A 12,607-nucleotide genomic window follows, 5' to 3' on the forward strand; every position below is an offset into this window, starting at 1 on the left:
TCCCATTAGTTCGAATTAAGTGGCTACACAGCTCTTAATTCGAACTACTTAATTCGAACTAGGCGTTAGTCCTGGTAGAATGAGGTTTACCTAGTTCGAATTAAGCGCTCTGCTAGTTCTAATTAAGTTCGAACTAGCGGTTTGCCTGTGTAGCGCCTATCAGAGTTAATTCAAACTAACGGCTGTTAGTTGGAATTAACTTTGTAGTGTAGACATACCCTTAGAGACTAGCTTCTGATATCTTGGAAGTCCAACCCTGACACATCCAGCCAGATCCCAGAAAAAACCCAAAAACATTTCTAGTCAACCAACATCCTTCCTTTACCCCGTCCTTGCTCTGTCTCTCACATCTAAAACATTCCCTGGTGACTTGCTGGCAATCAAATTGATCTTTGCAGAGTCCTTGGATATTAAATTACTGTCTTATGTCCAACCACAGGTTTTATTTCCCAAATAACATTAACTTAACCCATTACCTGACATTCTCTAGGACCTGATCTATATTAGGGATTTGTTTTGAAACTCCCACACTACCAAGTATGTTATTTCAAAGTAACGGGCTGGTTATTTTGAAATAATAACTCCTGTTTTCCATGAGGAATAATGCTAATTTCAAACTGCAAACACCCCTTTTTCAATAAAATAAAATACAAATAAAGAAAAGTGACTGAAGATTATATGGGACCAATCCTACTATTACTTTTCTACTTTGTTGTCCAAGAATCTGTGGAGGGAGAATACTAGTGTGAAAATGTAATAAAGCTGTGTTAATTTCAAACTGTTAGATACAGAACATCTTCTTCTGCTCCCACTGATGTTTATAGTAGAACTCTAGGGGTATGTCTACACTGCACGGCTATTTCAGGATACCAGAAATATCTCGACTAGCTATCCCACTTCTACACAAGCTGCCCGTTATTTCAAAATATTTTTCTAAATAATGGGCACGCTATTTCGCCATCCCGGAAAACCTCATTGCACACGAGATAAGGGATGGCTTGAAACAGCATGCTATTTTGAAATTTGGCGCTATGTAGATGCATCAAATTTCAAAATAAGCTATTTTGAAATAGTTTTGAAATAAGATACGCAATTTGTGTTGTGCAAATTGTGTATCTTGTTTTGAGTTTAGGGTTCTGTGTAGATGCACCCGAATTGGCCTTGGCAGTTAATGCTTGATTCCATAGTCAGAAAATAATCCATGCTTGTATATGACAAAGAGACAAGGCAAGTATCTTTTACTGGACCAACTTCAACTGGTGACAGTGACAAACTTTTGGGGCTCAAGAGCTGTTTTTCAGGTGTGGGAGACTAATTCCAAGTGTCACAGTTAAGTGTAAATGGTTTAGCTATAACACTTTGATTTAGTTTTCCAGACCTGAGGAAAAGCTTTTTTTAGGCTCAAAAACTTGTTTGTCTCACTAACAGAAGTTGGTCCTATAAAATACATTACCTCAAACATCTTGTCTCTCTAATACCCTGCGGACGACACAGCTTCAACAACACTGCATACGCATATGAGCAAGAACATTATATTGCCAGGTGAACTCCTTCCTGAAGTTTTAAGGGACTATTGTTAAATCCTCAATCCTGCAAATATGTAAATTCAGTGGGACTACTCACCTGAATTGTGTTGCTTATGTAATTACATGTTTGCAGGATTGAAGTCCAGTTGATATCCTAACACAGACAACCCTGGTGTCTATCTGAAGTCCTGTGCAGGGATAACAGTTTGCCAATCTAATGCATTTTTTTTTCAGGATTAAGCTTTAAGGCAAGTATAAAAATTAAATTTGTATTTGGAAAAGTTAACTAAACAGAACCTTGGCAATTACATTTCATCAGTAAACATCCTAGAGCCAGTAACTCCTGATTTCCTTGATCAAAAGAGTTTGGCATTTATTGCAGAATTCATGTACTGCATAAAGGCAGTAAAGTATCCGTCTATCAATACATTTATACTTATCTGACATTTTGAGACTTTCCTGTTCTATTATCTTTTCTTTGCTTTGTGACATTTTTATCAACTTCAGCAACAACGTGGCAGATTTTACAACTATCACAACTGAAAAGGTACAACGATGTGAGCAGCATCAGTTACAAAAAAAAAAATTATAGCTCCTGCTATTATCTTAGAGGTAATTAAATGAACTATAATTATTAGCCTGGATTTATTAGATTCATGTTCTCATGACCTCCTCAGATTAGATTATTGTACTTCTTGGCTGGCAGGTCTGTCTGGCACAGCATCACGTTAGCTGCAGTTAGTCAAAAGGCAGTGGCAAGAACACTGTTACACACCAAACGATTTAGCCAATTTCTCAAGCATTATAGGTTGCTCATAAAATTGCTGTTCTTTGTCACTGTTGCACTGATCAAGTTTGGTGTTCAGCCAAACACGTCTCACGTTTCCACTGTGCAATTATTATTTACACAAAGCCAGAGATACGCCTGGGAAGGAGGAAGTTTGGGATGATGAAGGTTGCAACAGCAACAGATTATGAGATATGCTTATTGCGGTGATGCACTGTTGCTTATTTAAGTTAGTTTGAAATGTCAACTATTAGCATGTAGAGTCACTGAGCATAATGAAAGCTGGTTTTGAGGGCAGTGATGGAAGGCTAATTGGAAAAAGCAATCTGGATCTGAAGAAGTAAACCAGAAGGAGGTTGTCCAATGTCCTAGAAAAAGAGCTAGGAAAGCAGGCAGAGTTGATCGTGAAAGGAGACCTGGGGCAGCAAAAAGACAAGATGGAGAAGCAAAGCATAGGGTGCTAATGGTCCAATGAGTGTTCTTACAGATGAAATCTAGATAGGGGAAGAGAAGTAGTAGGTGATGCAATCTAGTTATTTACTCATGGTGGCCTTTTCAATTGCTGCATCTCTTTATTTCAAGTTTCAGAATTACAAGGCTTTCAGCTGGGATAGTCCCTGTCACTGGAACTCCTCAGCAGAGTTCATGACATTGAGAGGCAACTTAGAGAACAGCATTTAAATTGAAGACCTGTTTGTTTGGTTTATCTTTTAATTGGGGATTAGATTTTTAGTGTGTTGTATTAGAAATGCACACAGTTTGTTTCCTGTCATGGATTAATTAAGTACAAAGCACTCTGGGAGGACATAGCATTATGTCGGGTATGCATTGAGGAGGAAAGCTGCTTTTCTGATTGCTGTAAATGAAGAGCAAAAGGAAATGCTAGTAAAAAAGAACATATAGAAATTTCAAGCTATTTTCCTTAGGCAAACGTATTTAACCTTCAGAAAAAAATCTGTCTGAGATATAGCTTTAGAAATATTTCAGAACAGCCATGAGAAATTAGCATTTTGTTTCAATGAGAGAAAATAAAAAATGTTAAAACCCACACACTTACTGGGTGTGGTTCACTGTCCCATGTAGTAGCACTTAGATCACATACAGAAAGAAAAAATGGGTTTCCTACTGTGCCTCAGGTCAGCGCCAGCTGGCTTTTAGCTCAAGCTGTAGAGGCTCAAGGGATCTGTAGAAAAAGGCTTTCTTTCTCAACAGATCCCCCTTTAGACTGACACTTTTTGCTGACAAAGTGCTGAGTAGGCAAAACGTGGTGGCCATTTTTATGCAAATTAAGCATGGGATATTTAAATCCTTGCCTCATCTGCAATGTCGACCTGCCTAATCTGCATCCCTCTGCCGACAGAGGGATGCAGTCTAGACATACCCTTGTTTACTGTGCTGTGGAGTGGCACTTAGACAAATTACAGAGGTAAAGAGTAAATTTCCTCTACAGCTTTAGCTGAGGGGCGGCTGGGTTTAGCCCAGGCTTCAGGGGCTCATGCATTAAGTTCCAGTGGTTCCAGGTTCAATTCTACCTGTCGGTGTTTCATTTTGATTTTCCATCTGTACTATTGTATTTAATTGAAAGGAGGCATACTTTGGATTTTGCTCAGAAAAGTTACCTAATAGGCCTGATCCTGGGATCATTAAAGTTAATAGCAAAATTCCACCTGACTTAATGAGAGATGGGAGCAGGCCAAAAGAAACAAAATCAAACATTTTCTGATTTTTTTGGCTTAGCATTAATGCTAACCTAGTTAAGCATAATGGGACAGACACAATGCATTCATTATGATCAGCAATATTAGCACTAAATATTTCTTTCTTTCTTTCTTTCTTTCTTTCTTTCTTTCTTTCTTTCTTTCTTTCTTTCTTTCTTTCTTTCTTTCTTTCTTTCTTTTCACAGAGTGGTTTATAAGCATACACTGGGTTACATTTTCAAACTCTTATTTTTGTGGGTATAATTTGAGTATGCAAAAATTGTGCCTACAAAATAAATTGCAAATGTAACTCTCAGCATTTGGGTCTTCAGCTACCTGATTTGCACCCACAACTCAACTCCATATATACAAATATGAGTGCAAATCCAGCCCACAACATGGAGGCTATCATTCTCAAAATATGGCCATTTATGCATCTAGCCTAGCTTATCTTAAGTATGAAGTCTCAGTAACAGCAGTATAAAATTGCCAGTGTTAGGAGTCGGACCATACTTAAGAATAAAACCGACAAAATGTATCCCTGATACACTGAAAAGGGCACATGTATTAATTCAGGTACCTAACTCATTATAATTAAATGTATTTTAAATAGCTTCTTAATGGAGAACCAATGTCTCATTAATCTTGAATGAACAAACCCAAGAACCCTAGGGAAGCTACATGATAACTGAAATTCAGGCAACACGGTGTTCAGCATATTGAAATCGATTCACCATCATGATCTAGATATAAATTAAATAAAACTCCATTCACCACAGTGTGGAGATCTTTGAAAATGGGCAGAGTCATCTATATAACAAATCTGAGAAACAAGCATGATAAAACATCCTCCCCCATAACCCAAAGCATTTTACAGACCATTGGACAAATCCTGTTTGTTTTACTAAGCCAGTCTCCCCGCAACAAATGGAGCAACCTATGTGTGTAAGGCACCAAGAATTTGGTCCCATGTACAGGTTTATATACAATGAAAAACAAAAATAAAAACAACCCAAAGCTGCTCATTCAGCATTGTTGCACAGTTAAAATTAAAGGTTGGGAAATACAAAATCATATGTTCCAAATGTCACAAAAATTTGGCCTCATTACTTATTCTGTATATTCCGCGGTATATAGTTAACAACATAAACAGTGCCATAGTCATATTTTGTAAAGAAAACTGGAATACAAAATACTACATAGATGCTGTATAACAAAGCACCAATCCTACAAACTGCCTGTGTGAAATCCCGCCCTATACAGACATCCAGCAATGGGCCTTCATACCAATAAATAATTCTTACTCTGGAGGGATAAGTGGGATTTAGGAGGCTGTGGGTTTTGATCTGGCACTCTACACTTGGGATAAATTTCACTTTCTGGTAGTCAAAGGTATGGAGTCTGCCCAAGCATAGAGCATAACCATTGATGGACCTATTCTCTATGAACTTATACTACTGTTTTCTTAACTCAGTTGTACTTTTGGACATCCAAAAAACCCATAGCTATGAGTTCCACAGGTTAGTTGTGTCCTGCTATCTCAAGTGGCTAACACTTGCAAGTGTCTAACTCAGGGCAGACTATCAGAAAAACAGGAGACACCTCAAACGGGCCATGTTCTACAATTAGATTTCCCCAAGCCAGTAACAAATTTGAACTTTTGGATCACAATATCAGTTTTATCATGGAGTCACATACAGTCCCCCTAGGCTCTTCAGCCTATCTTGCCACACAGTAAAACTGGATTTTCTGATAAAAGATAACTCAAACTAAAATCACACCATATCAGGTTGCTCCCAGTCTCCATAGTCTAGTCAGTTACCAAACCAGCCTGAAAGGGAGGCTGCAGAACTTAATTTCATTTACAGGTTTGATACCTGCAACAGAGGTAAATATATATTAACAAATGAATCAGAGTTTGTAATTCTACTGATGTAAAACAGGCTGCCAGTTTTCCAAAGTCTTTTGGAATACCCAGATCATCTGTGGAGATCTCTGCTTTGTATCTGGAGCATTTCACTATAAGTCTATGTCTACACTACCAGGTTATTTTGAAATAATAACTCCAGAAATAACTATTTTGAAAGAAGCTTATTCCTCTTCACAAGCAGGAGTTAGCATTTCAAAATAACAAGCCCATTATTTCAAAATAACAGGCTTGGTAGGGTATGGCAATACAGCAGCACTATTTTGGAATAAGCTATTTCGGAATAAAAAGTCCAGAATAGCCTATTTTGAAATAGCACATCTACACAGCAAATGCCAGTCGAAATAGTGCTGAGCTATTTTGAAATGGAGCATCCACACTGATTGGAGCCTCAATCATATTTAAGACTCCCTCTGAAGCACTTTGGGCAGGGTATCAGGACAGCACTCACTTCCTGGAACTGCTGCCTGAGGCTATCTGAGTCTCATGCTTAAGGGGGCCCCCGTACAGTTGTGTCTCAGGCTCCTCTCCTTTGCCTACCTCCTTGAGGGACAACAGACTCATTCCACTGCCCACTCTGGTTGCACTTGCAGACACCACACCACTCCAGCCATGGAGCCAGATCTGCTGCAAAGCTGTCTCCAGCTCCTGGACCTCATGCTGCACCTCCTGGTGCAGTTACTACAGACTGCCCTCATGGCACTGCAGAACCAGGACCTGCAGCTCCTTGTGAGGCACCTCCTCATCTCTCTCCACATGCTACTCATGCAGCACAGCCCCTCCCACCATTCCCTGCACACTGAGCACCGCCGCTTCTGGCACTGTGACACCAATTCTGACTGGTGGGATGATCAGCAGTGGCTCCAGAACTTTCACATGCAGAAGGACACCTTCCTGGAGCTCTGCAAGAGGCTTGTCCCTGCCCTCAGGCAATGGGACTTCCACATGAGACCTGCCATCCCTCTCCAGAAGTAGATCACCATTTCGATTTGGAAGTTCACCATGCCAGACAGCTACCACTCAACTGAGAACCAGTTTGGAATGAGAAGATTAAGCATCGTGGTTAGGGTCATGCAGGTATGACTCTCTTACTATGTTATTGGGAGGGTGGTGAACTGCTGGAATAGGGTTCCCTAGGGAAGCGTGGGGTGGTGGTGGTGAAAGCTCCTTCCCTTCACAAAGCCCTGCCAGAGGAAGGGGCTAGTTGGAGTTGGCCTGATGTGTGCGGGAAGGGGGTCTGGGTTATGGGAACTCCCGAAGCCTTTGGCAACCCTGTAATTGTCAGTTTCTAGCCTTCTCTAGGTGGTGAGGGCCATCAACTCCATCCTGCTGTGCAGGCTCATCCTCCTTGGTGACGTGGACCCCGTCGTCACTAGCTTTGCTGCCATAGGCTTCCTCAACTGTGGGGAGACCACTGACAGCACCCACATCCCCATCCAGGCCCTTGACGACCGGGCATCGGACCACATCAACCTTAAGCGGTACTTTTCCATGGTCGTGCATGCTGTTGTGGACCACCATGGCCACTTCATGTACATCAGCGTTGGGTGGTCGGTGAAGGTGCATGACGTCCACATCTTTAGGAACTTCAGCCTCTACCAGAAGATGAACACGCTCACTTTTTTCCCCAACTGCACCATCAGGGTTGGGGATGTGGACATGCTGATGTTCATTGTGGTAGATACAGCCTATCCTCTGATCCCCTGGCTTATGAATCCATACATTGGACACCTGGACTTCACCAAGAAATGGCTTAATACCAGGCCCAGCAGGGCCCACATTGTGGTGCAAGGTGCCTTTGGATGTCTCAAAAGGAGGTTCCACTCCTCCTCACCTGCCTGGACCTTGGTGAACGGAAGGTCCCCAAGTGGTGGCAGAGTGCTGTGTCCTCCAAAATATTTGTGGGAATAAGGGGGAGACATTCCTGTCAGGGTTGGGGGTAGAAGCTAAGCAGCTCACCAGGGTTTTTAGCAGCTGCACACGGCTGCCCTCTGGCAGGCCCATCAGGGGGCTGCATGCATTTGGGAGGCCCTGAGGGAGAGTTTCAGACAAGGACACTTGGGAGACTCACCCCTGGGACTCCCCACAAGGGGCCTCTGCAATGCCCCAGTGTGCCTTTCCTCCCTCACCCCTTCCTTCCTCTGCCCTTCCTGTCCCACTTCCTCCCACCTTCCTCCCTCCCCTGCAGATACCATAAAGCAGCAGTGTGTGAGCAGGAGATGCCGCTGGTCGGGAAGGATGCTACTGGGATCCCATCCACTTCCTTCTCCTCCCAGCAGATTCCCCTTGCAGGGGCTCGGTGTCCTCTGCCGCACTGTACTTGCCCGGGAGTGCATGCTGCCCTGAGAAAGCAGGCATTCCGTGTGCCATGCATCGCAATGATGTGTGTGTGTTTCCATGACCCCAGATCTCTTGGCAATGGTGGGGGAAACAGGTGAGATGTGGGGCTGGGCACAAGTCTCTGCACAGTGGTGCTTGAGTAGTGAGCCCTAGGCCCAGGTTCTGGCAGTTTGTGTGGCAGATAGCATGGTCCCGGCATATATACTGGTGGCATATGGGGGCAGATTGCAAGGCTGGCACAATTACAGGATATGTGTGGGGGTAGGGAGTTAGCCAGGCCTGTACATGCACCAGCTGGTTGTGTATGGTCCTGATGGGGGCACAGGCAGTGAGGCATGCACAGTGTGTGTTGGGGACAGGAGCCTGCGAGCTGGGTGGTTTTCAGGGTGGGTGGGTGCAGGGTCATGCACTTTCTTAATTATCCCTTGTTTTAGTATTTTTGCTTACATAACAATTTATATAGTGTGTGTGTGTGCGCGCGCGTGCATACATGTGCGTAATTTTGTTAGTAACTGGTGGGTGCCAATATTACTTCTAAGATTTTCCACCCGTGAGCAGACTGAGTTTTGTCTTGTGCACCAATATTGAAGTCAAGTGCGCTTGATTGGATGTGTGCCCCCTCTAGTAACTAACATAGGAGGAGGGCGGGGTGGAATTTTTTTCTGTGCATGTGCGCAAGCATACAACTTAGAGGGAACCCTAGTGGGTGACACAGTGACACACATCCAAACAAGCACACATGACATCAATGTTGATGCACAAGATAAAACTCACTTTGCTTACGGATGGAAAATCTTAGCGGGAACACTGACATGGATAAAATATTCAAGGCGAGGTTGCATCCTGGGTTTATATAGTGGGGTTATGATATTTTCTGTCTTATTTTCTATGTTTCCCAATAGTTCCCAACACATTGTTAGCTTTTTTGACTGCTGCTGTGCATTGGGTAGAAGTTTTCAGAAAATTATTATTATCATCTACTTTGATCTCATGCATAATATTGGCCATAGAATTTCATCAAGTGGTTCATGCATAAAGCCCATAACTTCTGCCTGGGAGTCTTAGAAGGGCACTTTATTTTGACATGAAGACTTTAAGCAATGAAGAATTCACCACATCCCTAGGTAAGCTGTTCCAAAGGTTACTTACTCTCAGTGGTTATAAATGTGCTTCTTATTTCTACTCTGAATTTGTCTTGCTTCAGTTAATCTCATAATGTCTCATCATGCAGCTTCTTTTCAAAAGCATACTTAGGCAACTAATGCAGCACTTTTTAGCTACCCCTAACTCCTAGAGGGAATAAAGGATCTTGCTCTATACACTCAATTAATAGTGTGAAAAGAGTGGAGGGGAGGTCTTATTCCAGTTTCCAAACTATTTTATCAATGTATTTAATATAATGCAGCTAATTTAGTCATTGCAAAAGAAAATGCTTGAAGGGCACAAACAGAGAAAAAATAATAATATGCAAGATGAGTAATACAGTGGAATATTAACTACATTAATGAGCGTGTTGGTGTATATTGCCATCAAGTTACTTTTGTCTATAAGTGGGTATGTCTACACTGCCACCCTAGTTAGAACTAGGGTGGCTAATGTAGTCATTCGAACTTGCAAATGAAGCCCGGGATTTAAATATCCCGGGCTTTATTTGCATGTTCTCGGGCGCCGCCATTTTTAAATGCCCCATAATGAGGAGTAACAGTAGTTCAAATTAGGAGCTTTAAATCGAACTACCTAGCCCGTGCCGCGTGTAGCCGCAGGCAGGTAGTTCGAACTATGGGGCATTTAAAAATGGCACTCCATTCCTTGGGGCACTCCGCTTGAAACTGACCACCAGCCAGACATGATCTGTCAATAACTACCCATTGAGCCTGACCATCTAGCCAGATTTCCAGCCACCTTGCATTTATCCAATCCATACTTCCTTAACTTGCTGGCAAGAATATTGTGGGAGACCATATCAAAACCTTTGCTAAAGTCAGGATATATCACATCCACCGACTTCCCCATGTCCACAGAGCCAGTTACCTTATCATAGGAGCTAATCAGGTTGGCGAAGCATGACTTGAGCTTGGTGAATCCAAGTTGACTATTCCTGATCACTTTCCCCTCTTCCAAGGGCTTCAAAATAGATTATTTGAGAATCCACTCCATGATTTTCCTGAGGTCTGAGGTGAGGCTGACCGGACTATAGTTCCCAGGATTGTCCTTCTTTCCTTTTTTAAAGATAGGCACTACATTTGCCTTTTTCCAGTCATGTTGGACCTCTCCCAACCTCCATGGCTACGTCTACACTGGCCCCTTTTCCGGAAGGGGCATGTAAATTTCACCAGTCGTCGTAGGGAAATCCGCGGGGGATTTAAATATCCCCCGCGGCATTTAAATAAAAATGTCCGCCGCTTTTTTCCGGCTTTTAAAAAAGCCAAAAAAGAGCATCTACACTGGCCCCGATCCTCCGGAAAAGGGCGCTTTTTCCGGAGGATCGGGGCCAGTGTAGACGCTCTTTTCCGGCTTTTTTAAAAGCCGGAAAAAAGCGGCGGACATTTTTATTTAAATGCCGCGGGGGATATTTAAATCCCCCGCGGATTTCCCTACGATGACTGGTGAAATTTACATGTCCCTTCCGGAAAAGGGGCCAGTGTAGACGTAGCCCATGAGTTTTCAAAGATAATGGCTAAAAGCTCTGCAATGGCATTTTCCAACTCTCTCAGTACCCTCGGCTGCATTAAATCTGGACCCATGGATTTGTGTATGTTTAAATAGTCCTTAACCTGTTCTTTCTCCACTGTGAGCTACCCACCAAATTCCCATACTGTGTTGTATTGCTCCTTACTGTGATATATACATTGAAATATTGCAACAAAATCAGTTTTAGTAATTACTATTTCAGGCAATGGAACAACATATTCAATAAAGACAAGATTTTTTAAAAATAAAACTCAGTAATAGCAAACAGAGAATACAATGAATAAAAAGTTTGTTTTATCACCAGCCTGGACTTGCCTTACCCTAAAGAGATCCCTGCCATAGTCATATTCTCTGCAGTAAAAATATAGCTAAATATTAAAAGCTTTCATTCTCCTTGGAAGTCATGTTATAGCAATGGGGTTTCATAACTTCCATGGTATTGATGTCAACATATTTGGAGTCTAAGTATACTAGGAAAGTGCTGCATTAAAGATTATGAGGCTGCAGCACTGCTACTGTGATTTATTTAATTCAAAGCAGTGCTTGAAAGAGTTTCAGTCCACAGTGGACATAAGCTTCCCTGATGCTACTGAATATGCCTTTTAGCAGCCATTTGTGATGGGGTTTCTTGAAAGAGGAGAGATGCCTGGAAAAGAGGCACTTTCTACTATTAGATAGTCTCCTTAGCTAAGTAGTAGAATTTCTGAATTTAGCATATGAAGATGGCAGACTCTTTTTAAGCTAAAAAGAAAAATAAGATATTCTCAGGCTAAATGGATTTATTCTTTTCTAATACAGTCCTCAGAAATGTGAGGAACTTCTGGGGATGACTAACTTATAACTTAAGGCCTGGTTCGAAGATCCTTGAAATCAATAAGAATCCTATGAACAGTTTCAGTGACTTGCAGGAAGTAGGTAAACAAGATGCTGTGCTAGAAAAGAGTGTTTTTGTTTGTTTTTAAACTTCTGAGTGAACACGGCCCTTATATCTCCATTACTATGATTATCTTTCCTTCATGTCACTCTAGCTCACTGTCCTGCCCATTAAGGACCTGACACAAAGTCCATGGAAGTCGATGAGAGTCTGTCCATTGGCTTTGGCTCTTCCCTGGGTTCTTCTCTCTTTCTTCATCAAATCTCATCTTTCCTTATTCACCTGCTGAAGCTTCACATGCCTCTGCCTCGGCTAACTGTACCTAGCCTTTTATTCGCCTACATTTTGGCTACATTTCACAAATAGTGTTCTGGTAAATGCAGTAATGATCAGAAAAGGAAATGCAGAAATGATTTATGTAGAAGAAATAATTGATTTTTTTTCAGTAGCATTAGTGCAGAGACTAAAGACTGGAACACAACGGAGTTATTATGTAGTATAATTTGGAGTATAGATACAAGACTCTTTTCCTGGACTACAGTTTTTACATAGAACCAGCAACCCCCCAAAGAAGCTAGAAGCTTCATAAGAAAGATCTGGTAGAGAGAGACTATTAACTGATGGAAAATGGATTCTGGTGGGTGTAAAAAGGGGAGTTACACTTGACTAGTTGCAGCTTGAAGCAATTCAGCAACAGCAGAGGCTGAATAAATTAGGCCAAGGTTTTTCAAACGTGACTAATGCTTTTGGGCGCCCCTATTCTTG

This window comes from Pelodiscus sinensis, chromosome 1 (genome assembly GCF_052426305.1).
Source record: "Pelodiscus sinensis isolate ZL-2025 chromosome 1, ASM5242630v1, whole genome shotgun sequence".
Taxonomy (NCBI): domain Eukaryota; kingdom Metazoa; phylum Chordata; order Testudines; family Trionychidae; genus Pelodiscus; species Pelodiscus sinensis.